Consider the following 26,903-nt stretch of genomic DNA (forward strand, 5'->3'; position numbering starts at 1 on the left):
AAAATTTGTTGTTTTGATTTTTTTTTTTAAGACGGAAGAAACAATAGCATCTGTGAATGCTGATGGGTGTGACCAGTGGAGAGGGAAACTTCAACTTAAAGTAGAAAGAGGGAAGAATGCCTAGAGCAATTGATTTCCTTGATTGAGGAGGATCCTTGAGTGAGGAAGAGAGGAATGGGATCTGGTGCAAAAATGGACAGATTGCATTTAGAAAGGAGCAAGGAAGTTTCATTTACAGTATGGAAAAGTATGCAGATGTCGGTACATCACTACGTATGAATGAAGAGTCTTTGAAAGTCCTTTTCAGGCTGCTTCAGTTTCCTCACTGAAGCAGGAAGCAAGGTCAGCCCCTGGGAGGGAAGATGGGGGTGTTGGGGATTTGAGGAGAGAGAAGTAGTGAGATGGTAACTTGGAAGAGTGAGTCACTAAGATATGAGCATGAGACTGAGTCAGTGAAGCAGGAGGGGAAAGTCCCTCAAGAGGAGGAATTCCAGGAATCAAGATCATCTATGTGCATATTGAGAACCCAGGAATCAAGACCAGAAATTCTGGACATATTGACAATGAGCCCGGAGCTAAAGCCTTAGACAGGTGCGGGGGAATGAGTCGATATTTGGTAGGTGACAGTAACAATGCTGGTAGTGAACAGTGTACAGTGTCTATGCCTACCCTGCTGCCACTACCTTGTCCCAGAGGAAGCTACTGTTAATTTGTTTCCAAAAAAATTTACACTTGCCAGCTTTAAAAAGATCTTACGACGACATGCGATTTAAAGCAGAGGAGTTTTAAGAGAAGAGGGGGCGGAATGCTCTGAGAGCAGCCATGTGGTGCAAAAGGGGCACTCACCCCGTTTCCAAGTGAGCACTTGAGAGAATTGCAGGGGAAACAGTGTGCTCAGGGGAGTGTCAGATTTCCATTAAAGCATGGAGGATGTGCATTATACACATCTGTAAAATCATCTTGATGCCTGCCATAATCCCATATGCTCATAGTCAGTGGCTATTGATTAAAATGCATACATTGTAATAAGGAGCATATACATTTCATTTCTCTTTTTAATGACTGGAAATATTTCTCCCCATGATTTGGAAAGTTAAGTTATTACATTTGTCAATGAGAAAAAACACAATAGCTTTTGAATAGTTCTCAAAATGATGTCAGTTGATCTTTATTCAAAAATATCTTTAGCTTTTTTGGAGTTATTTTGGGGAGGTAATAAGGACCTACATCACCATAATTCCAAACATTTGGGGGGAAAACTTCAAAAATATTTCCAACATTCAAATGTTGGACATCATTTGGACACAGCTTCAAAATAGTACCATTTTTGTTTATGACTCTTTTCTTTCTACATTAGACAATGAGAAGGGGCACAAACTTCTGGCCTGATATTATAGTAACATCAACCTCCAGTGTGATAGCCAGTCATTAAACCAATGACAAATGGAGAATTAAATGGGAAACTGCAGGGAAGGTCAAGCTAAAGTTAGAAATGGCAAGAAAGCATCGCTTGGGGCATACTGTAGAAATGGCAACTCTGAAGCTGACATTTGTAAAAGAAAAAGTTTGTTTTTAAAGTTATCCTGTATAATCTCTTTACTTTTTTAAGGGCAATTAAGTTTCTTTATCTATTATCTTTCATCGTTTAAAAATAATAAACAGTGAAAGCAGCCTAGATTTTTATGAAATATTAGCATGCATATGGATTTCTTTTCTCTCTTCTTGCCCTTCCTTCATCCCACCTCTACCTCCCTTCCCTCTCTTCTCTTTCTCATCTTGTGAATAGGGTCAAACATCAGTTTTCTACATCTTGGAATATGAGAATAAAGATCTGTGCACATTTCATTTTGTACATATTGATTCTCGAACTAAAAATAGCTCAATTCAGTCTTGAACTTTTTCTCCCACCCCAAGCTCAGGTTTGGCTCCCTGTGCAGACTATGTAGAAGGAATAGTGATGCATGATCAGCATTTCAGCTGGAATGCTTAGTGGCCAATTTTAATCTTTTTTTTTTTTTTTTTTTTTACATCTTGACCTCTATTTCCAAAGAACATTCCAGTTTGCAGGTCTAGCCTTATTAAAATTCTGTTCAGGCATTTAATTCTCCTACGGAAATTTATAGCTTATTCTAACAATCAGGGATACTTCGATGAACTAAGAACTTAATTTCTTGAAGGTTATAAGAAACATACGTGAGCAAGGGAGGAAGAGCAAATTAATGAGTTAGTTTAGTGATATAATGAATTTTGATATACATCTTGAATTATACTTTTTAATGCTTAATCAACAAAGATATTTTTAAAAATAAATATTATTGACTAATTACACTAGATCAATTAATAGACCCAAACTTGAACTTTCAGTTAGAATTAAAGTAGAATGCTTTGCATCCCATAAGGACTATATACTGATTACCTTCTTAACTAGTTTCCTCATTATCACTTGTTCGATTATATTAAAAATATTTAGATTTAGGAATAGTAGTCTGCTAGAGTTTTGGTTTCAGTAAAACATTTTTTTAAAAAGCAAAGTTGTAACCAAACATCTTTTCTGACTCTAACATAATATACAAAAACCTCACTGCCTACGTTACATTAAAGAAATCTAGAATATCAAAATGTGTTTCCTGTTGGACTTTGGCATGCAATAATAGTCCCACAATTGTTTTTAAACAATGAGGTAAGACTTGGCTACCTGTACAAAAAAGGGCCAACAACCCTTTTCTGGATGGTAAAAACTTCATTGTTAGAATGAAGGTTATAAAAGAACCTGTCAGAATAATGACACCTTTCTTGCTCTCAAATGTTAATGATAATGATACTGGGCCTTGAGGGTAATAAAAATCCTGCATTATTATTTGCGGTACTTGCCAATGAAATGTTGTTTTATAAACCTGTTTTTCCTTATCGTCTTCTTAAGGAGCTTTTAAAGACATTTTTCTTAATTGCCACAAAATTAAAAACTGAGGAATAAGATTTTGTAGGTAAGGATGAGCTTGGGAAAATCACAAACCATTGTAATAGCTAAGATTTTTTTCACTTGCCCGAGGACCAGTTTTCAACCCCTTGGGGGCTGTATTAATTTTCTAATGGCTGCTGTAACAATGTACTTCATATTTGGTGGCTTAAAACAACACATATTTATTCTCTTACAATTTTCTTGAGGCCAGAAGTCAGCAGATCACTGGGCTAAGGTCAAGGTGTTGGCAGGGCCATGCTCCCTCTGGAGGCGCTAAAGTAGTGTCTGTTTCCTCTTCCAGCTTTCACCCTTTTCTAGCTTCTGGAAGTGCATTTCTTGTATTCATTGGCTCATGGTCCCTTCCTCTGTCTTTCAAAGCCAGCAGTATAGTGTCTTGTTTCAGCATTACATTGCCTTCATCTGTGTCAAATCATGTTCTGCCTCCCTTTTATAAGGACACTAATTATACTTAGGATCTACTCAGATAATCCAGGATAATCTGTTCATCTCAAAATCCCTAATAACATCTACAAAGCCTCTGTTACTGTATAAAATGACATTCACTGGTTCCAGGGATTAGGACCTGAATGTCTTTGGGGACCTTTATCCCATGGGAATGCATGTTCTACACCGTTAATAAAGAAAGAAGAATAAAAGATCATAAATATGTAACTTTGGTTAGTTATCAATTCTTTATTATATTTTAATTTATTTGGGGCACTTGCCATTAGAACAGTTAAGGAAGATGAGTTTAAAATGAATAGGATTCAGAAGAGCAGAGTTCGCGATGCGCATCTTATTGCCATGTACTCACCCATTCATTTATTTTGCATCACCCTTTCTGCTGAGGCCAGTCAACAGAGAAGGACCATGAGTCACTCCAAGGTCAGACAGTGTTGCTACCTAACTCTTATTGTAATGGGCAGATCCACCCTTAAGCTTCAGATTGAGAGAAATACCATTGAGTTGGCAAATGCTGTTGATGTATATGTGCAGATAGTCATATGTAACCACAATTTTCAAAATGTGTGGCAAAGAGAAATGGAAATTCTGTGCTGTATTTTAATTTGCTGCAAAATTTCTCCGTGAGGAATGACCATTCTGTGAAGCACCTACTTGGTGCAAATGCCGTGCCAAACACTGCTGGAAATACTGCATGTGTAAGGCAAGGCCAGCTGTTCAGGGGATACAATGAATATATAATTAATTCTAGTACTGGGAGACACTTCTCTTCCCTTGGGCTGTTCTTGTCAGGATAGTAGCCTGAATTAAAGCAGGAAATACCTGCCTGATTAGTGCCCCCTGGAAAACATCTGGTGGGTGCCATTGGCTCTCCAGCCTAAGAGAAATATTATTAAAAACTTAATGCCAGGTTCCTTTTTGTTTATTGTAATGGGTATCTTGAAATTGATCAGTTCTTTTAATAATCTGTGAGTTGTACTTCTATCTGAAATGAGGAGTCAGGTCAAGGTTATAGACTGTGAAACTGTGTGGAAACAGATTTTCCCCTACACATTCTATTAAATTACAGGCTAAAAACAGTTGTTATTCTTGGGTAGATAGGACCTGGGCATCTTAATCTTTTTTTTTTTTTAAGTGGATTACCAGAAAATTTTATTGAAGCCTAGCAGTGTAATATTTTATGTTGTATAAAGCAGATGGACAAAAGAAAAATTATATTAGGTAAAATCTCATACAAATTTTTTACTTAGCACTTTGCAAACATGAAGTTAGAAGCTTTGGATTTCATTTTGAGAGCTAAGTGCAGATTTTGCAGGAATATTTGCCATCACCTTATTTGCTGGAGTTTAACACTAGTTATGCACATATTAGCTGAGTAACCTTAGGCATGTAAATTATACTCTCTGGTCCTCGATATTGTTATTTATTAAGTGGAAAGAATAATAATATCTACCTCCTGGATAAAATGAATCTTTACATGTGACACACTTGAAAGAGCACCTTGCACATAGCACTGAGTCAGTTAGCTATTGTATTATTTCATTGCTGTTTGCATATATTTTTAAAATATATTTAGAAGTGTTTCTTGACGATAGCGTTCTGGAAGTACAATCACTGGATCAAGTGGTACAAGGCTTTTTTTTTTTTTTTTAAGGTTATACATATAGCTATGTTAGCTATGTTGCTTTTCTTAAATATTAAAATATTAAAACAATTTATGCTCCCATTAGTAACAGCAAAGAATTCTTGTTTCACTGAGCCCTGGCAAACATTAAGCTTTATAACTCTTTCAGGTTGCTTATTTAGTAGGTGAATCATGGCATTTCGGTATTAATTGATGAGGTCATTGAGTGGTAGGAACATGGTTTGTTTTGTTCATTATTATATCCTAGGACAGACCTTGGCATATAATAGACACTCAAAAGAAAAAGAACAAATGAGAAATTTGCCACTTTCATTAATTTATTAATCTATTAATTTATTTATTAATTAAGGACAGTTTATATTTCATAATTTTTGCACACTTATTTATTAGATTTTAGTGTTTCTGTTATGTGTGCTTCAAGAAAGTGTTGATTTTTCTTAATCATTTGCTATGATTAACTCCTCCAGTTGATTATTTGCCTTTTGATTGTTCTACTTTTGCCACAGTGAAGTTTTGGCCATTCTGTTTTTAAATCTGCTGCTTGTTTCCTATGAGGCTTCTTTTAGTGGTTTTAAGCATAGAATTTTTTCCCTCCCTTCTTCTACCATTCACCATTTCAAAAAAAAACCAAAAAACAAAAAACCTACCAACAAAAAAACCGGGATATTTTTATAATGTTGGAAAACAAAAGAAAAGAAAGAATTGTTAGTAAAGCTATTAGCAATTCAAGTGAAGAAATATAGAGATGTTTAATACATTATTACTATTTTATATAATAAACAACTTTTATGATTTGATATAGTTTTTGAAGACATAATTTACAAGCTTTTAGGATTGGTGTAAGTCCTTGGGTTAAGGGTATACATTTTCTGATGATAGACTCATTATTTTTACTTTGGATGTCAGAAAAACACAAGAATATAGTCAAATTTAGTTTTATCGCCCCCAGTCTTATTGGTTAGCAATAGGATTTGATTAACTTCCTGCATCCTAAATATTTAGTCTTCGGATTTCTTATCAGGTCTGAGAAGGTAAATTCATACCTAGTTTCTAAAGATTATTTTGATCTGAGTAACTTTCTTCATAATTTACCTTTAATTAAAATTGATTTCTTTCTTAAAGACACTTATGTTTTCTTTTCCACAAGAACACCTACATTTTTCTGTGTTCACTGTATTGTGTTTTTCTATCCTATCTGTCCTATTTCTATTTTATCTTCTATTCTGTTATTTTGCCACCTACTCTTATTTCAGGTTTTTACTTTGTAATTATTACTATGTGACAGTGTGTTCAAAGTGTACTAGTTCTATCTTCCTCTTATTTTTTCTTCTGTTTCAATTATTTTTGTGGCCCTTTCATTTCATTTTTAATTGCCATCTAGGTGGTGTGATTCAGTTTTTAGGTTATGTGCCTGTATTCTTGATTGAGAGCTCAATTTGGAAGACAGGCTTCCTTTTTTATTTTTTTTAACTGCTGATTTAGTATTTCTTCTAGCAATGGCTTTAGGAAATCAGTTGTTCATAAGTAAGAAGAATCCTTTTTTATCAGCTGTTCCAAAATTAAAATAATTGCTGTTATATATATTCTCTAAAATGAAATATGGAAACTAATGATATTTACTACTAGACATTGTAAAAATCAATTCTAGGGTTCTTTTGTATCTGAAATAAAGAACTAATAGTACCTACTCATAGAATTTTCCAGTCTAATTTTTGTTCTGCTAATAGATGCTCAATATGACAGAACTTGTCTTAAGAACCATTTGACTTTGTGTCCCTCTTTGCCTCTATGCAAATAAGATGACCCTTACATCCAATCAAATCATCACAGCATGCTTTTCATCATTTTAAATGGAATATCAGCCTTGCCACCTGCTTGCCTGGTACCCAAAGCATATGCATCTCCCTTCAGTCTGTAACACAGAATACTCTTGAGAGGCTGTCATCAGAGAGGGTTACCTTCAGTTGCCTACTTGTTATTCTATTTCTGTCAAAAACCCAGCTGACAGATATTCAAGGGCCATAACTCAATTTTTAGCCTTCTCTTGACATAGGTGTTAGAAAGCTGTATACTCAGTGTTATCAGCAGTATGATGTGATATTTATAAATATGGGCTCAGAAGTCAGATGAGAGTTGAGTTTAAATTCAGACCCCACCACTTACTGTCAGTGGAATCTTATGTAAATCTCATAATCTTTCTAAGCCTCAATTTTTTCATCTGTACAGCAGAGACAAAAATAAGTGAAGAAATGTATTTTTCTTGACTATCTAGCAGTATTTTTAAAAATCAGATAACTAGAATTGTGTGACTCTTTGTTACCTTTTACACTTGTTTGCTGGGGATCTGAGAGCTCTATTCAGAGCTCAACTAAAGTGACTACTTGTGACCTGGGCAGGACAGTGCTGTTTGGTATGTGAGTGTTTGCCCAGGTGAGCAGTCTGTTGTCTAAGATCAATTCATTTTCCTAAAGCAAACAGTAAATTGAATTATCTGTTTGTTCTTATCTGCCATGGGCAAAATTTCCCTGAAACAGACAACTAAGTCATATTGACATAAGGGGTCTCAGTTCCTAGTCCTAATAGCTACATCTTGTTAATGCTTGTGGCCATACTTTTCAAGGATATTTGCTTCTTTTTTTACCCCCTAAAATACCTTGTTTTATTTTAACTGCTTTATTATGTGTACATATTTTATTATAAATGGCCTCCAAACATTTAAGCAGAGGGTATAAATAATAATAAAAACACAAGTGATAATATAGTCCAAGTCATCAGCAGGGAAAAAAAAGCAAAAGAGGCTGTACGTGTGGTGTCATGGTTAAAGCATGGGATCTGGAATCAAACAGATCTGGATCTGAATCATGACCCCTGAGCAAGTTACTACCTCTCGCTACCTCCGTTTCTTAATCTTTTAGATGAGCATAATATTGTCAGATAGGGCTACTTTGAGGATTAAATGAGAAAGTGCAAAGCTCTTGGAATAGTTAAGAAGATAAGTGCTTAATAAACAGTAGTTTAAGAAAAAGGATGAAATCACAACTCTTGACCCCACAGGCATATTTTAAGGATTTGAGTACTGGGTTGAAGCAAGATTGACATCTGGAAGGAAAAAGCCTCCAACTTTTCTTATCAAGAAACAGGAACAAAAGTAGATAAAAAAATACCTAACTTTAACCTGGCTCCTGTTAAGTTTAAGAATTATTTACAGAATATCACAAAGCCCCGATTTAAATTCTCTGAGAAGGTCTAATTCCAAATTCTCAAGCTGGAGATGGGCATGGTAACCATTGGACTCCAATCTTAGAATCAGGACACCCCAGGAGCAGCTAACATTGCTTCCATTTCTCTCTCCTGTAGATCTAGACTTTTGCTGGCTAAGTGGGAAGTCTGAAAAGGAATATTTAAAGTACCCAGTGATCTGATTTGATCTTTAAATCAGAAGGGAAAATTACAAAATGTTGTCTAAGTTGACTTTCTAGTGTAGAATAGAAGGGATGTTTATATTGAAAAGCAACTGCCTCTTGGTAAATAATGTAAAGATGTAAATAATACCTTTGAGTCTAGGGAGACTATTCATAATTATTTCTCCTCCTTCTCATTATCACCTGGTAACTAGGAGGATGATGGGAGGGACTTGTCACTAAAAAGGAAAAGAATTGATTATCTCTTCCTCCAGAAATAATACTGTAATAATAATATAGCAGATTTACATCCAAGCATTGAAAAATTTTGTTCTTTTCTACTGATTAGGAAGAACTCTTAAGATTCTTTATAGTTATTTAATATTTGTAACTTTTCCATTGTTTATTTTTTTTTGTTCTTCTCTCACTATTCTTCGGTCATCAAATATTTTTTGAACACCCTTTCTATTTGCCAGATACTGGTATAGGTACTGGAAAGACAGCAAAAAACAAGACAGAATCCTTGTTCTCGTGAAACATATTTGTGCGAGTGAGATGAATAGTAAACATACTTATAATATTCTGTCCTGTTGTAAAATGAAAAATTCTCATGCAGGGACGGGGTTGGTTTGTTGGGGGTGGGGTGAGGTGAGGAGGACAACATCAAGAGTTCTGTTTTGATCCTGTCTGGTTTGAGAAGCCTATGAGATCTCCAAGAAGAGACGACAACAAGAAGATAATTAGATACACAGTCTGGAGCTCAAGGTAGGTGCTGAGTCTAGAGAAAGAAATTTGGGAGTTATCAGTGAATAGATGACATTCAAAGTCATGGGTCCAGATGTGATCACCTATGGAGTGACAAGAGAATGTATGCAAGGATCTGACCTTGGACACTCCAGAATACAGAAGTCAGTGAGGAAAAGAAGGAGGAGCCATTATACGAGACTGAATCCTAGATATAAATGTATGTCCAAAAGGAAGAAATGAGAGTAAGATGAAGCTAAGGATCGATTATCAGATTTGGCAAGATGGAAGTTGCTGATGATCTTGGCAAGAGATTTTGCTGGAGTCTGGAGAGCACCAAGTCTGATTAGAGTAGGCTGCAGAGAATGTGAAGAAATGGAGATGAAAAGTATAAACAATTCATTTCAGGATTTTGCCTTGAAAGGCAGCAGAGGAATAGGGATATTATTATTTTGGGTTGTTTTGTTGTTATTTTCCGCTGTGGTGGTGGTTTATTCTAATGGGAGATGTGTGTTTGTAAACTGATGATGCTTAAAGAAGGAGAAATTGATAATGGAGAGAGGTAAGGTAGGAGGGGTAATTGCAAGAGAGAAGTGCTTAAACAAGTTAGATCTGCTTTCCTGATACACGTAAAGATGGAAACCTTAAAGTAAAAGACTCTTGTGCCGATTTTAAGAACTCTAAGTCAGGTTGGATGGGAATGATGTGGGATGGGAGTTAGGGGGAACTGGGAAGCTGGAAAGTCTGTTATTACTCAGTACCACTCTTTAGAGAGAGGAACTCCAGGTGGGTAGGGAAGAGTGAACTAACAGTTGACAAAAAGGAAATACAAAAAGATTTAAACAAGCAAACTTCCTGATGCCTCGAGGAGCAGATCTGGGATGGAAAAGTGAGCCTGGACTTAACTGTCAAGACAGTTGATGTGTACAGGGATCTCTTTAAAACAAAACATGTTCTTTTATATATGGGTTCTTTGAAATAGTTTAATTGACCTATACTTTGATTAACAATATGAAAATCTAATTAAAGTAAGTTATTGACTTGTCTGTGAATGTGTCTTCTCTCTTCCTCTCTCACCTAGAGTTAAAGCAAGAGGGAAGAGAGTTTCTGATTTGATTTTCATAGAGAAATATGATATAGATCATTATGGCTGGAGAGGGGGTATCCCTGTGTTTCACAGGTGTCCCCGACAAAGTTTAAATGGAGCCGAGCTTAAAATCCTGCAGGTTTGGGAGCACTTTGGGAGCCCTGCAGATGTATTTATTTGTTTATTTTTTTAGTATTTATTTGGTTAATTGGCAGCATTGAACTGATATTGTTACATTATCGTATTTTATTCGTTTTTATGCACAAACTTCTTCCTATGATTTGATAATGCCAATAATTTGCAACTGATTTTATTACAACACAACTTTGGTTCCCAGGAATGCTGAAGCACAGGTCCTAAAACAGATACTTGAAAAGGAAATAAAGAGGATTTATTACTAAGCGCTGTTGCATTGATATGTCAGACCATTTCGGTTAGCGACCATTCCTTAAAATAAATAGGAGACATAAGAAAGGATATTGAGAGGCCCTGGGTGGTGGAGAGGCTGAACTATTAGAATGAAAAGACCAAATCATATTATGTAAATTCCACAGCCCTAGGTCTGACATGCTTTTAAAAGGACTGCAGGGTCTAAGCTTATCCTATAGTGCATTAACCACAAAGAAATTCTATTTAGACATCAAGTTGAAGTTTCCTGACTATATTTCTAAAGTTACATATACATATGTTAAAATATTTAAATTAAGTAAAAATGACAAAATTTGAAATGTTTCTCCATACTGCCCTAACCTCCAGTCTTACTGTATTGAAGTCACCATTTGTATTAGTTTGCTGTAACAAATTATCACAAACTTTGTGGATTAAACAAATACACATTTTTTATCCTATAGTTCTGTAGTTCAGAAGTCAGAAAAGCATCTTGCTGGGCTAAATCAAGGTGTTGGTAGAGCTCTGTGTTCCTTTCTGGAGGCTGTAGATGAGAATCTTTTTCCTTGCCCTTTTCAGCTTTGAGAGGCCACCACATTCCTTATCTCACGGTCCCCCTTCTTCCATCATTAATGTTGGCAGCATCAAGCAGAATCCTTCTCACGCTGCCACTTCTCTGGTTCCCTTCTTTGCCTTTTCTCTTCTTTTAAGGTCTCTTGTGATTACATCAAGCCTACATGGATAATCCACCATAAACTCCCTATTTCATGGTTAGCATCTCAGTTCATCTGCAATCTCAATTCCCTTTTGCCCTGCAGCCTAACATATGCACAGGATTAAGGCATGGGCATCTTTGGGGGGCTATTTTGCCTCCCATGACACTATTAACACATATTATTTCAGAAATGTTTAGGCTCCTTGATTTTCTTTTTCACTTAAATTATGTGTTTTATAGAACTCTCCTTTAAAAAAAAAAAAAAAGAATAGCTACATACTATTCCGTTATGGATATACCATAAATTATGTAACCATTCTCTATGTGATGGACAGTGGGTTTATGTTCCTCACATAAACTATACCCAAAAGAAAATCTTTGTGATTCATATATATGCGTTTTGACAAATATATCCATGGGATAAGTTGTCTGTAGTGTAATTTCCAGGTTAAGAGGGATGTTCATTTACACTTTTGATATTTCTTTCCAAATTGCCTTCCTGAAAGACTGCGTAAGTTAACCCTCCCTTCCAGTGATGATTAAGGGTTCATGTCTACACACACAATGTTGAACACTGGTTTTTTGTAGGGATTGTTTTTACAAAAGTTTTTAAATTTTGTAACTGGTATGTTGGCGGAAAAAAACCACTTCGCCTTTCACTTTATTTTTTTTTTTCATTATGAATTAGTTTTAGCATCTTACTGTGTTAGTCATTTGGGTTCCTTTTTCTTTGAATTGCTTGTTCATATATTTGCCTTTTCTTCCTGTTAGATTTGCCACATTATTAATAATGCCAGGAATTATGCTAGTTGCCATGCATGATGCAGAGATGAGGAAAACCTGGTCCCTACTTTCAAACTGTTTACATTTTAAATCTAAACTCATTTGTTTGACTTTAATGCCCCATTGTACTTATCCAGCAGCATTTGCCATTTTCTCTTTCGAAGGGATTCAATATATATATACAAATTTAACTGAATGATAATGGACCAAGAGGGACCATGGATTCTTATTATATTGTTTTTGACCAAAAGTGATTAGAATGTTTCCTTTTTGAAGGACAACAAGAAAGCAGAAATGTATATTAGACTGTCAATTAACATTTATTTGTCACAAGCCGTAGGTGAATAGTGACAGAAACAGCTCCCTGGTCACTTTCTAGCACATTTCTGTTTTATTTTATTCTTAACGTTTTTCACTATGTGAGCCTTTCTAGGTTTGTATTGTTTCATTTATTTTCCATTTTTCTCCACCTGCTATACAGCTGCCCTCTGTGGGCAGGGACCATATCTGTCTTATTCATTGCTCTGTCTTAAGCATCCAGAATGATATCTGGCCCTCACAGAGGCTCAAGAATATTTACTCAGGAAAATATTTGTTGAATAAACAAAATAAGAAACTTAAACCTCTTAACAGGTACTGTATTTTGTCATACTCATTTGTAACATCTAGTTGGAAATTCATAAGCCGCACAAACAAATAAACAAAACCTTGGCTTTCCCCATGCTCTTTCCTCCTCTGTTCGCCATGTCGCTGTCAAGAGCAGTGCATTTATTTGCTTGTTGCTGTCAAGAGCAATGCATTTGCTTATGTCACTATCTCATTCAATCGGGGGCAGTCACATCATCTGCCTCTTGCTGAATTGAGCCTTTGAATTAGATTAATGAAATTTGGGCCAAGTCTTCTAGAATTCAATGAATACTATTACTTAGTTTCCTTCTGGTGCAATTAGAATGGAGCAATGAACCAATAGATGACATTGCTTAAAAAGAATTTCCTTTTTTTGTTCTCCTTGTTTAATTAGTCTGTTTTCTTCTCTATGAGTTTTTGAGAGGCATTTTTTTTCTCCCACAGCAGAAGCATTAAGAGCAATTCAGTGCTTTGATTGACACTCATTTCTCTTTCCTTGGATTGGATTAGTCTGCTTGTGCTTCCGTAAGAAAATATCACAGACTGGGAAGCTTAAACAACAGAAATTACTGTCTAACAGTTCTAGAGATTGAGAAGTCCAAGATCAAGGTTCCAGCCTCTTTGCTTCCTGGTGAGAACCCTCTTCCTGGCTTGCAGATTGCTGCCCTCTTGCTGCATCCTCACATGGCTTTTCCTCTTTGCTCATGCAGGGAGAGGGAGCAGGGTCTCTGTTGTCTTATAAGAGCACTGATCCCATCAGAGCAGGGTCCCACCCTCATGATATCATCTAACTCTGGTTATCTCCCAAAGGCCGCATCTCCAAATATCATCACATTGTGGGGTTAGGGCTTCACCATATAAATGGAATGGGGAGAGACAGTTTGGTCCATAGTGGTCACAATGTGCCAGTCGTCTGGACAGAATTTGAAAAAGCTCTAGCCATACCAAAGTCTTGTCTCCTTTTAAAGCAATAGATGTATAATTGCTAATGTGACCCTTTTAATTCTCGGTCAATAAAATATTTCTTGTTTGTGCCCTATTACTCACTGGCTTAAAAATCTTCTGATGATGAAGGACTGAAATGGAGAAAATATTCAATATTTCTACAAGGCCATGATCAGGCACTTTCTCACCTCCCAAATGTACTGTGTGTCATTCTCCTTCAGCCGTGCTACTTCAGCACACTGGACCCCTGGCTCCCTGGCTGCTACTTTCTTCCTTGGACCTTTGTTCTTCCTGTTTACTCTCTCCCTGCCATGCTTTGCCCCAGATGGCCAGATCGTTCTCGTCATTCAGGTCTCGGCTAAATGTCATCCCTTATAAAACATTCCTGACACCGAATCACAATTATTCTTTGAGCCAGCTGGTCTGCACCAGATGTTTTGCTGGATCTCAAGAAGACACAGATCAGTAGTAAAAGCCAGACTCGTTAAAGTATTACCTTTAATAAATGTTGGCATGTGTCTGTGTTATTAACAATAGCTAGCATGTACTGAACACCTACTGTGTGTGAAACACTATGCCAAGGGTTTACCATCATTGCTCTAATTCAATCCTCACAGCTATCCTCTGATATGATTAATATTCTCACTTTACATCTGATCAGAAAGCTGCCAAAGGCCACCAATGAGGAAGTGGTAGAGCCGGGATTTACTCAGTTTCATTGGGCTTCAGATTTTAAACCCAGTAAGATTTCCTTTTTGCCAAGTGATAAATGAAAATTTAGACAAAGTATTTTTATTTTGAAAAACTGAAAAAATATAATAGGTCGCAAGGAAACTTGTAAAAAGAAGCAGTGAAGATTAATGAGGATAAAGTTATTTTCTAATCAGACAGACCTGGATTTGAATTCTGACCCGCCACCAATTGGCTCTGTCACTGAGGATTAAAGGCTTCTCTTATCTTTTGTTTCATATCTGTAAAAAGGAAGTTAAGAGGATACATAAAATAAGAAACACTAACACTAACAGATTCTCATTCAATGTTTGTTTGATTTTTCTCGAATAATAGTAACAAAATTCAGGTATCTGATTACTTTGTGCAGTTCAGCACCAAGCACAAACAGGCTTTTATAATTTCTTTTTAAGGGTATAAAATCTTTTCTAAGCATCACTAGGATTAGAAATGTAAATTTTATAGAAACGTCAAAGTTATGGAGAAAAGATCAGATACTTGGTTAGAGAAGTAGAAATTATATAATTATGTACACGTAAAATTATTTTATTTGCTCTGGAATATAAACTATGTTAACTATATTACTCATTGTAGATCCAAGGATTATACAGATTTATGTAGCATTTTGTTGAGCCCCTCTATCTCTTCAAAGACTATGCCAGGATATAAAAAAGGTATGGATAATACTAAATGTCAGTGAACATGAAAAAAACAGGAACTCTCAGACATTGAGAGTGGACAACCACCTTGAAAAACTGGCCTTATTTAGTAAAGCTAAGAATGTATAGATCTGAGATTTAGTGTTTCCAACCCTAGGTATGTATCTCAGGAAACTGTGTACTTTTGAGTCAGGAGACATATAAAGCAATGTTCACAGCAGCACTGTTTGTGATAGAGAAAAATGAAAACAATCAAATGTCCATGTACAGTAAAATGAATAATTTAGTAAAGTTATCCAAAAAACCTCATATTTGGGCAATTTATTCAGGTGGTTACATGTGGTTGAAGTTCATTGGTTCTCACTGATATATATGTATACATATATTCTTATTGATATATATGTTACATATATAACAACAATACATATATGTATACATATGTAGATATATTTCATTGTATGAATATATCACTGTTTGTCTTTCCATTCTATTGTCAGTTGACATTCAAATTGTTTGAGATATTTGGATCTTAGAAGTAAAGCTGCTATGAACATTCTTGTTCTTGTATTTTGGAGCATATTTATATGTATTTCTCTGCCTAGGAGAGTAGAATAGCATTATGCCTGTTCAGCTTTAGCAGAGACTACCAAACAATTTTCCAGAGTGATTGTACATGTTCAATATGTGAGAGTATGGTTATACCACATCTTCACCAATATTTGGTATTTTCTCCTTTTTTTTTACTTTAGTTACTCTAGTAAGTATATAGTAGTATTATACCATGGTTTTTAATGTGCATTTACCTGATGACTAATAAAATTGAAGACCTTTTACTATGTCTCTTGGTCATCTGATATGCTATTATTTTAAAGCAAGATATATATTAATAAAAGGATCATTCACAACATTACATGATAAAGTCGATTGCAAAATACCTATGTAAATCATTGATTCAGTGAGTTGAGGCAAAGTTATCCTATAGTGACACAAGACTTGAGAATCTCAGTAGCTTAAAACAATGTTTAACTATTGCTCTTGCTCCTTGTCTGTTTCCAGTGGTCAGTGTCTCTGTTCCAAATCGCTACCATTCTGACAGCTTGACTGAAGGGACAGCCCCTATATGGGCTGTTGCTGGTCTCCAGGCAGAGACAAGAGAGGATCATATACAGGCTCTGAAAGTTTCTGCTCAGAAGAGGCAAGCACATCACTTCATTCACATTCCATTGGCCAAAGCAAATCATATGTCCGAGACTGAAGTCAATGAGAGCTCCTGGGAGGGACAGTAAATATTTGTGAACAAGAGAATGACCAATAAACATATTTTTCTGCAGAGCAGGTTTACAAGAATATTACTCTAGGATGGAGAACCCAAACTGGTTGTCTATGGGCTGTCTTCAATACACATACACGTGCTGCACTTCTTTTTTGTTGTTTTGTTGAATTAATTGCCAGCATTTAAAAATCATGACACAAAAAAGCAGATTTCTGTCTTCTCTTGGAAATCATAAGTTTAGCCAGATCCATTTGGAGCTGAGTAGCAGCCACCCCTCTTGGGGGTTATGCACTCTCCAGTTCTTTGTGACTGTATCTGTGGCTGCCTTCTCTGCAGTGGTGCCTTTCAAACATGTCTTGCATAGCCCACAATCAGCAATCTATTTTACATTGCTACCTACCCAGAGCCCACATGCATGCTTATGTGTGTGTATGCATTCATGTACACATGTACATGTAGATATGCATATACATAAACATTTCCAAAGCAAAATTTCATGCAAACAGTGCTTACTGTTACTTTCCTCAGTGCATGCTGGTATCATCTCTTCTATCTTACTTTACCCTATTCTATTATTTCATATTTTTCAAATGCTGGAATCAACCCTCTAAATTGATTTCACAAAGCACCGGTGGGTCACAGGCCACACGTTGAAAACATTGCTCTCAATCGTGTTACTTGCCTGCTGCTCCTCTGAATGCTGCTGGTTAGTTTCTAGACTAAATTTTTGTGTAAGCACTTTAAGATTCCCAGGACCACTTGTGTGGGGGAGCAGCAACTGCTTTACCTCACTGAGTTAAGACCCTGTAATTACTGGTTTTGCCTGAGGGTCTTAAATAAAACTTCTACTGGAAGTTTCCCTGGAAAGCCTTCCCTTATCTGTCTTTATATTTCAATCAAAATAACTGTTTAAGCAACTAGACCTCTGATTCAAAATATTATAATTCCCTGGCTTGGCTGGAGAATATGTAATGCATACGTAACTGAGGCCTATTATAGGAGGATGAGGGTTGTGAATGGGGACTTTATTACCTGGGGAGGCCCAAGCACGTGGTTTCCACAGGCTGTTTCTCTAGTTCAGTGGTCCCCAACCTTTTTGGCACCAGGGACCAGTGCTCCTATGAGAATCTAATGCCTGAAGATCTGAGGTGGAGCTGAGGCAGTGATGCTAGTGCTGGAGAGCGACTGCAAATACCGATGAAGCTTTGCTTGTTTGCCTGCCGCTCACCTGCTGGGCAGTGCGGTTCCTAACAGGTCACAGACCAGTACCACCCTGGGGCTTGGGGACCTCGGCTCTAGCTCATGGATTAATTTAACAAGTATTTATTGACTACCTATGTGCCAGGCCCTGTGCTAGGCAGCTCATCCAAAACTTCTACAAAGGTCTCCTAGATGCACAGATTGTAAATAGTAATAATCTTTTATTTCTGTGTTTTATCCCTTCTTGTTATTGTTTTCTTCCCTTAACCCAGAAATCATCAGAGGGCAATTCTGGTTAAGTCTTTGTCACTCAGATGTGTCTCCTTGCTTAGATCTTTATGGATTCTCATGACTGTTTGTGTATGCATGTTGTAGGGAGAGGGTCTGGGGATGGTGAGACACTACGTAAAAGTCTGTCAGGCTCCATGACACAAGCAGCATTGCTGTAAAACCAAGGATAATACTAAAGGAAAGAGAAACAGGGTCTTTACGTTTTCATGATAATCAGTGAGGTTTTGCATTTTGATGCCAAGGGGATTCTGTTACCTCTGTGATCTTGGTTCCTGGAAGAGATTTGACCACCTAAGTAGTATGGGCACCTGGTGGACCCACCATAACCAGGCATCAGGGCCTGGTGGGATGTGGCAGGAAGGACCCATTAGAGACTCTAGTGAGTTTCCCTTCGTACTAGTTGGGAGGCAGCAGAGGCCAAGCAGTGGGCATTGCCCTTTTATAACAGTGCAAATGCAGCTCATTACCAAGAATCCTTGAACACTGTCCCCAAACCTTCCCCATTGCCTCAGCATTTTTTTTGTGTCTTTTTCTTTATCTTCCCTTCTTTTCTGCCTACTCTCTTCTTGATCTTTTATGTATATGCATCTCAGTTTAATTCATTCCTTGGCTGCTCTGTTCCCTGTGTCTTCTGTTTTCTCCCGTTTTTCCTATTCATTCTCTCATTTCCTTCTCCATCTATGTCCCTGTTATTAGCAAATCCCTCCCCATGTCCTAGCCATTCACCCCCTTTAGCCTCCTGCCACCCTTAACATTAGCAAAACAACAAAAAAATAAGAATAATTCAGGTGGATATATATCGATTGACTAGTAGCCCCCAAAATATATGTCACACAGCTCAAAACATGCCAACCCCTGCTACCTCAGAATGTGATTTCATTTAGAATAAGGGCCTTTGAAAATGTAATTAAGGTGAGGATCTTGAGACGATCTCATCCTGGTTTAGAGTGGGCCCTAAATCCAGTGACAGGTGTCCTTATAAGAGACAGAAAAGGAGAAGACAGAGACACTGGGAGGAAGGAGACAGAGACGGTGAAGTTGGAGACAGAGATTGGAGTTGTGCTGCCACAAGACAAAGAACTCTAGGGCCACCAGAAGCTGGAAACAGCAAAGAAAGGTCCTCCCTTACAGTTTCCGAAGGAGTGTTGTTGCCCTGCCAGCACCTCCATGTCAGACTTCTGGTTTCTGTAACTGCGAGAGAATAAATTCTGTTGTTTAAGCCACCAAGTTTATGGTCATCTGTTACGGCAGCTTTAGGAAACTCAGACAGTGGGAGACAACACGACACCACAGGAACATTTATTTCGCAATTGGTGAACATTTTTAAATAATAAAAGTATACTAGAAAAGATTATTAAAACAGTTTTCAATTATCAACAAATAAAAGAATGCTTGCTAAATTATTTTTAACATATTATCGAGCCCGTTCTTGCCTGGCACTAAAGTGCTCCTAAAGTTAATTCGTATGCAAATTGTTTGACGTTCATGATGCATTTTAGCTATAGTATAGCTATTTTCAGATATTAATTCATAATAATCATTTTAATGTTGATTATATATAGAATATAAATATCTTGGAACTAGGGATTATCATATAGGGATTTAAATTTTACTACCTAGCAAAGTACTTTACATATGGTAGCCACTGCCTCATAAACACTTGTTGAATAGCTCATTTTTTAAGTACCATACAATAATGTTTAGTAACAGCTATTCTGGAGTCCTACCGCAAGGCTTGAAATCCTGGCTCTGCCACCTACAGAATGTACATCATTAAGCAAATTATGTACACTCTCTGTGCCTCAACTTATTTATCTATACAATTGGGATAATAATAATATATCTACCTCATAATATTGTGAGAGTAAATGAATTACTGCATCAGAGTACTCATAACTTAGAACAATTCTTGCATACCAGGATTTAGTAAATGTTACATATTATCAGCTCTTAAGCACATCTCCCTAACTAAATGATAAACTCTTTGAGGCTAAGGCAGAGTCCTATGCTTTTTGTAATCTCAGAACCTACATGATTTCTTGCATATTGTATGCATTCAATGAGTATTTGTTGAACCAATAAAAAGAATGAATGACTATGTATTTACCTTCTCTATAAAAAATCAAATACAGAATCGATAAAGTTCTTTTTTTTTTTAACAAATTTCTAGTGTTTGTTATATTAAAAATTTATTCAGAAATTTAAAAGAATTTTAAAATTGTGAAAGAACTAGATAAAACCAAGTGGAGAAAAGGAAAACACTACCAATGTGAAATTCTTCACTATGCTTTAGTCCTGGAAGTCAAAGGTCTTGTCCTGTATTTCTTTGTAATTCCAGTGTTTTGCATGTTTTTCATAGAATAGGGTTGTACAGCCTCATACACAGAAAAGACTCAAGGAAACCCTTATGGGGATTTCTGGAGGTCTTTTTTTATGTGGCTCTCTCCTTTCCAGAATTCTGTCCTGCAACTTCAGCCATCTCAGCTTGAGCTCTGCACTCCATCTCCTCACCTCAGTTGGGCCTCTGAGCTCTCTGGGTTCCCCTCCCCACACTTGGAGCCCATAAATCGCCTCCAGGCAGAAAGTTGGGGTGTTCATATTGCTCACCTCATCTGTTTCCCTTCTTCTAGAGATCACAGACCTACAGGCCTGTTGTTCAATGTCTGAAAACAGCTGTATGATATATTTTGTCCTGTTTTTTGTTTATAATGAAAGATTAAGTCCTTTCTTTGTTACTTCATTGTGGCTAAAAACAGAAGTTCTCATGCAAGTGTCTTGGTTAAAAGAGAAAAAAATAAAGTAACTATAAACTAAGACATTTAAGTTCATTTTGTTGATTAGCAATCACACTGCTATGACTCAGTTTTGAAGAGGTTCTGTTGGGTACATTTTCAGTCTCAGTCAGCAGTTTACTTGGGAAATAGACTCTTCCATCATCCCTTTCTGCTTAAGTGAATTAGAATGGAGAATAGAATTCTAGAGTATAAAGAATCCTATAGGTTGTTAGGATGGTGAATAAGTGTGTCATCTCTCTCTCTTTTTTTTTTTTTTCGTGCATCCATTCTTATAGCCACAGTCTGTTAGGATCTTCCATTGCTTTTCACAAACTGGTTTAAACTTTTAACGATGATATATACAGATTTCCTCATCTAAGCAGGGAGACCATTTCTATTTAGGTTATTTATGTGCAATTAGCCATCTTCCCTCCAAGGTCTTAGCCCTATAATTCTAATACATAAATAGTCTATTTTAATAGAACCCTGCAGTGATGGTGGGGACCTGGGATGAGAGTCATTTCATCAAAGTGCATTATATCTACTGGAGGATTTTCTTGTCCGAGAGACACTCCTGAAATATTTCAAATTTTAACTAGAATGTTATAAAATTTTAATTTTATAACAGATGATTTTCTTTTCAGCATAGTGACTGTCTATTGTGATGACAATAGGACCACATTCTAAAAATTCATTTCCTCATTAATTATGACTTGACTCTTAAAAGCTCCTTCATGTGAGCTGCCAGAATAGCAGTTGAACCACATCACCCAAAAGACTTTTTGGGACCCTTTATGGTCCAAAATCCAAGATAATGACAAATAAAATAGAATTTAGAATGAACAAGAAGTTAATAAATAATACCTCAATCACTTCGCAGAAGTTAGAGCCTTGCCCCAAGAACTCCAGCTGTGAGACTTGAATTCTGTTGTGTACTGACAGAAGCCCCCTAATACCTTCATGGTTGCATTGTGTCAGCATAAGGGTGGCTGATGACAGAGGCTGGCAGATGTCAACTCTCTAAGTCATTCTGTCTGCCTGGTTGTTTAGTGTCTCTTCCAGGGTAGATGCTCTCTGGTAAGTGTTAATATTTAGTACAAAGATCTCCACACTACATGACCACTACCAATAATCCATCCATTCAACTCTTCTATAGGCCAACTTGTCCCTGATCATCCAAACTTTGTCCCTCTAAGTATATAATTTACCTATAATTTAAATAAATGAACTTTATAATTTACTTATTGATTAGGTAGGTCTATTGTTAAGCAAGGCATGTAACTTCAAGAGAGCAGAGATTTGTGTAGTTTGTTGCTGCTTATTATATCCCTAGCATTTATAATAGTGTCTGGCACATGATAAGCACTCAACGAATAGTTGTTGCATGAATAGATAGTAAATACCAGTCTTCGTCAATATGTATGAGAAATAGCCACTCCTAGTTAGAGGCTTATCTTTTCATTTTGCTATGTTGTAAATTATATTAGATGAACAGAAGTTCATCTTTTCCTCCATGGTAAGCCACTTTTGTTTCTTATTTGAGAAATTCTGCTGCAAAGTTTTAGATGTATTCTCATATATTTTCCTCTAGCCTATCTTTTCCCCACTAATCTGCAGTGACATCTCTGTTGTTTATAAGGGTTTTTTTTTTGGGTGCTCCCTCTGAGGTATGAACTCGTTCATTAAGTTTTAATATAAATATGAGTGTTTCTAGGCTCTCTATTTTGTCCCATTGTTTATCTGTTACACTTATTTATTTGTAATTACTGGACAGTTGACATTTTTGAATAACTAATAGATCAACCTACTATGAGCATCTGTTTCCTGGATGGACTTAAGCTGTTGTAAGTTGATTTTTTCTTATTTGGACCAGTGGTTGTCAAACTTAGCATGTATCAAAAGAGCTTGTTAAAACACAGATTACTGGAGTTTCTGATTCAGTAGGTCTGGGGTGGGGCTCGAGACTGCATTTTTAACAAATTTTTATGTGCTGTTGATGCTGCCGGATCTAGCACCACACTTTGAGAACCTCTGTTATCAATAATATGTTCATGACTTCAAGTGGTCATTATTTATTTCTTTTCTCTTAGAATTAATATGTCATTAGATTTAAATAGTAGTATATGTTAGAAAGACAGGTTTATTTAAAACATAATAATGGAAATAGGTTTATAAATACATAATATTTTGGACTTAGAGTAAATGTGGCTATGATTTTTTAAAAAAGGAATGTAAATAGGAATGCTGTCCTCCCAGATTTCGGTAATAGGAATTCTTTTTCCTAATTTAAATTATTTTCTTAGACTGCGAAAACGTGGAGCATATTCCTCTTCAGACCTAAGTACTATATAGGAACTGTAAAATGAATAATTTAATGAGCTAGTTTCCATATTCAAAAAAAGCATTTTTACTAGACTAAACTTATAGCCTACTTATTTGATTTTATCGAGAAAGAAAAAATGTATAAAGAAATATTTTATCGAGGATGGGTAGACACTTATTTAGTGCATCATTTTAGTATTTTTAACAGTTTTAGAAATGAAATTTCAAATTCTCTGGATTTATAACACTATGAACTTGACTTTTGATGTCACCATAAATCTGACATCTGAGACATAGGTCAATAACTAATTAAGAATATTCTCTAAGAGTGTTCACTTTGATTTTTTTTTTAAAAATTCTATTTAATGTTATGTTTGCTTAAAATCGACTTGTTTTAAGCCAGTCATATCTTAGGCCCTAGACATATGTTAATTTACAATTGTGGTTAATCTAAAATACCATTCTTTAGATTTATAGTCTCAATTCATTAATGAAAGAGATTAAAATAGTGATGAATAAAATAATATATGAATAGTAATACAAGATTATAATAACAATAAAATAATATGACAGTAATAAAATAACACAAATCTTGAATATCTTAATACAACTGATACTATATTTGTGTTATGGTCGATACATTATAAAAAAGCATCTCTGGCTTACTAAAAAAATCGTGTTTCCAATGTCTGTCAGTCTAATTGTTTCTGGAAAATGTGAGCTTTACTGAAAGTATACAAGTTTGATAGAGATGAAATTAAATAATTGAGGTACCACCAAAGAATTGAAGCTATCTCATACATATTTGATTAATTAAATGGTAGATGGGAACATATTTAACTCACTAAATGTTAAATAGGTAAAGCAAAAAGGTAATTTTCAGGAGTTATTAGGCAAAACTATGATAAGATTTTGAAACTCCAACAGAATATTTATGAAACACACACACACACACACACACACTTTGAGAGGTCTTTTGGCCAGTAGTGATTTTTAATATATGTATTTTATAATATTTCTTTGGCCTTGGCCCCCAGACTAAATGCAGACATTTCTCAATTAGTCATTTTATTGCCTAGGATACTAATTGAAATTCAGGGCAGGGAAAACTACATCACTGGTCTTTGTATATCTATGAAAGGCCTTCTTATTAGACTTTGTTTGGTATAAAAGCTTCTTTTCTCTGCAAACTGAGAGAGACCTTATGTGTGAAGTGTGGTCAGTGGGGTCTTCAAGGACAACATAGACACCAGTCCCTCAGCAGCCAGAAGCCATCATTTTCTTTCAACAGAGCAGCTCTGGCTGTGTGAGCCCCTGACCATCGGGTGCCAAAAGAAGACACTCATTCACGCTTTCCAAAATTCTTTCCCAGGACTGGGGGAAGGGAGCCATCCTTTGAGTTCCTATGTAGGTTTCTGAGTCTCCAAAGAGGTAAAGCATGTTCTCATCTCCCAAACACTCCATTTTCCCTCTGAATTAGTGTGCTTCCTTTGAGCCAAATAAGACTGTACTCAGAGTTTTAGGCAATGATCCCTTAGTTCTCTGTTTTCATAGTACTCCCTGCCTCCTCCTGAGCTCAAAGGCCCAGAAAATGAGAAACTCATTTTGAAGAGAACTCTTCATTTTCTCCTTGTATATTTTATTCTTTTCGTTTCAGTCTGTTTTCTTTGGCTTTCTGTCTGGGTGTCTAAATCAGGGTGTTCTAATGATAGTAGCTCAGATTTAGGGATGATGGACTGGGTAAAAACCTAGAGCTATTATTTTCTACTTCTGTGACCTACCCTAATTTCCTCAATCTCTCTGGGCCTCAGTTAACTCATTATTATAGTAAAATATAAAGTGCAAATTCTTTTTATTTAACTTCTTATACCACATATTTAATTAGCAACTACTAATACATATTAGTTAATATATGGTTGAGTCATAATGCTCTCTTGCTGAGAATTTTTTTCCTATGTCTGATAAGTCATATGCATGTGGTTAAAATAGCTTTTATTAAAACATTAAATAATCAAGATTTCCCTCTTAAACAGCTCTGTAATTGGTTGAAAAATCACTTTGTGTGATTATAAAATAAGTAATGAAAATAAAGCAGTTTTTAAATAAAAGAGAAAACCACAGACTGCCAAGAAGGAAAAATGTTATTGAATGTACTTATATATACATACAGATGTATATATATCTTTAAAATGTAAACTGAATTTCTTCCTGTTCATCTTGCCTTGTAGTAGTACTTTATTTGGTTTTAGACTTCTATCTGCAAAGATACAGTTTGTAGAAAAATGTTGTATTCCAAATGTTTTTTACTGCTACAGAGTATGTGAAGAAAAATGCTTTAGAATATTCTCTTAGGGAGGCACAAAATTTCTGATGCAGTTTGTATCCTTGACACTGTTTCACTTCAGGGCTGGCATGTATAACCTGCCTTCTGGTGACTGAGCAGATCAGTCTAGTCTGAGTATGCAAGATGTGAGGGAGGGAGGCTGTGCCTTCTCGTCTTCTTTGTAGTGTCTTCCTGGATGGTTGCTGGAATTCATAATGAATGCATTCTACTTTCGCAGCCTCAGTTTGTTTTTGTTTGCTTTTACTGACATTTTAGCATCTACACAGGATCAAATCATTGAGAGGACCCAAAAGATTCTAAAGGATACAGTCATATAAGGCTATATAGGGACAGAAAACTTTTCTTCTTTCCTAGATTCTCGGCTGGTCTAATAATTAAATTGACATACAGATTAACCATAGGAAAAAAATTTCGTACATATGGAAGCCCCATAAAAAATATGAGTCTCCCTGGAAGTCAGGTAATTAAGGCTTATATACCATCCTGAGATAAGGGTCTGGGGCTTCAGAAGGAAGGAAAACAATTCACAGGAAGATGAGAAGAGCAAATGTTTGGTAAACAGATGTTTGCCATAGCATGCAGGTAAGTCTTTCTGATATAAAAAGTTATCTCTGGTAACAGCTCTCAAATTGGCACAATAGCCCTACCTAAATTCTTTTAAACAGTTAAGGGGGAGGTAAAAGCCTCTTCCTGAGTTGTTGGGCCCCAATTGTCTTCATCTTGAAATAATCCACAGACTGAAGAGACATATTGGAATAGTTTATTCTGTGCCCCCTCAGCTTTCGTTAAACTAAAGGATACAACAGGAGAATGAAAACAGATTAACAGACAGATCTGAGACTTCAGATGCCTCTCTAGGGCCCTTTTTTATCTCAGTGGATATGCTTTGTGTTCAGATTGTGAAGCACAAAGGTACACACAAGATACCTGTTTTTAGGGAAATCAAGACTCAAGTTTACAAAAAAGTCTTTTATACTCTCAGCTCATATAGCTAAAATTAGACAATATAACAGATGAAGCCAAATACCAATCATCAATCTGTACATTTTCTATAAATGATATAGACAAACTAGTAGTGTGTGTGTTAAGGGAGTTTCAAACTTCTTTTTTTTAGGCGAGGCAACTGTTGGTTGACCTCATAGATTACTAGGACCTTGTCAGCTTACAACCCCTTATTTTTTATTTTTTATGCCTACAGCACCTGATCTTCCTAGATGGTCTCTCATCCAAGTACTAACCAGGCCCAACCCTGCTTAGCTTCCGAGATCAGACGGGATTGGGCTTGTTCAGGGTGGCATGGCCGTAGACTCAAACTTTAAATAGCACATAAGTCACTAGTTAGTCCATTTCATCCTTGTCCTGGTCCAGGGTCAGTCACAGCTGTCCAGGGGTCCCTAGAGATGAGCACAGAGCTACTTTTACAAGTTAACCCAAACTTTACACAGCAGTCCATATCCTTTGCTAATATTGTTTCCCTCTCACCTGGACCTTACAACTTTTTTTTTTTTTTAAGAGAAAACACTTTTCTTTTTTCCTTTTTAAAAATTAAAAAAATT

General features: G+C 36.2%; 1 protein-coding gene and 1 pseudogene across 1 annotated transcript in view; one reads left to right on the forward strand and one right to left on the reverse strand.

Annotated features, from left to right (window-relative positions):
* BICD1 (BICD cargo adaptor 1) overlaps positions 1-26,903 on the forward strand; it is a 172,782-nt gene that overhangs the window by 79,476 nt on the left and 66,403 nt on the right. The window lies entirely within an intron of this gene.
* LOC112480407 lies at positions 26,537-26,655 on the reverse strand (annotated as a pseudogene).

This window comes from Pteropus alecto, unplaced genomic scaffold (assembly GCF_000325575.1).
Source record: "Pteropus alecto unplaced genomic scaffold, ASM32557v1 scaffold103, whole genome shotgun sequence".
NCBI classification, from domain to species: domain Eukaryota; kingdom Metazoa; phylum Chordata; class Mammalia; order Chiroptera; family Pteropodidae; genus Pteropus; species Pteropus alecto.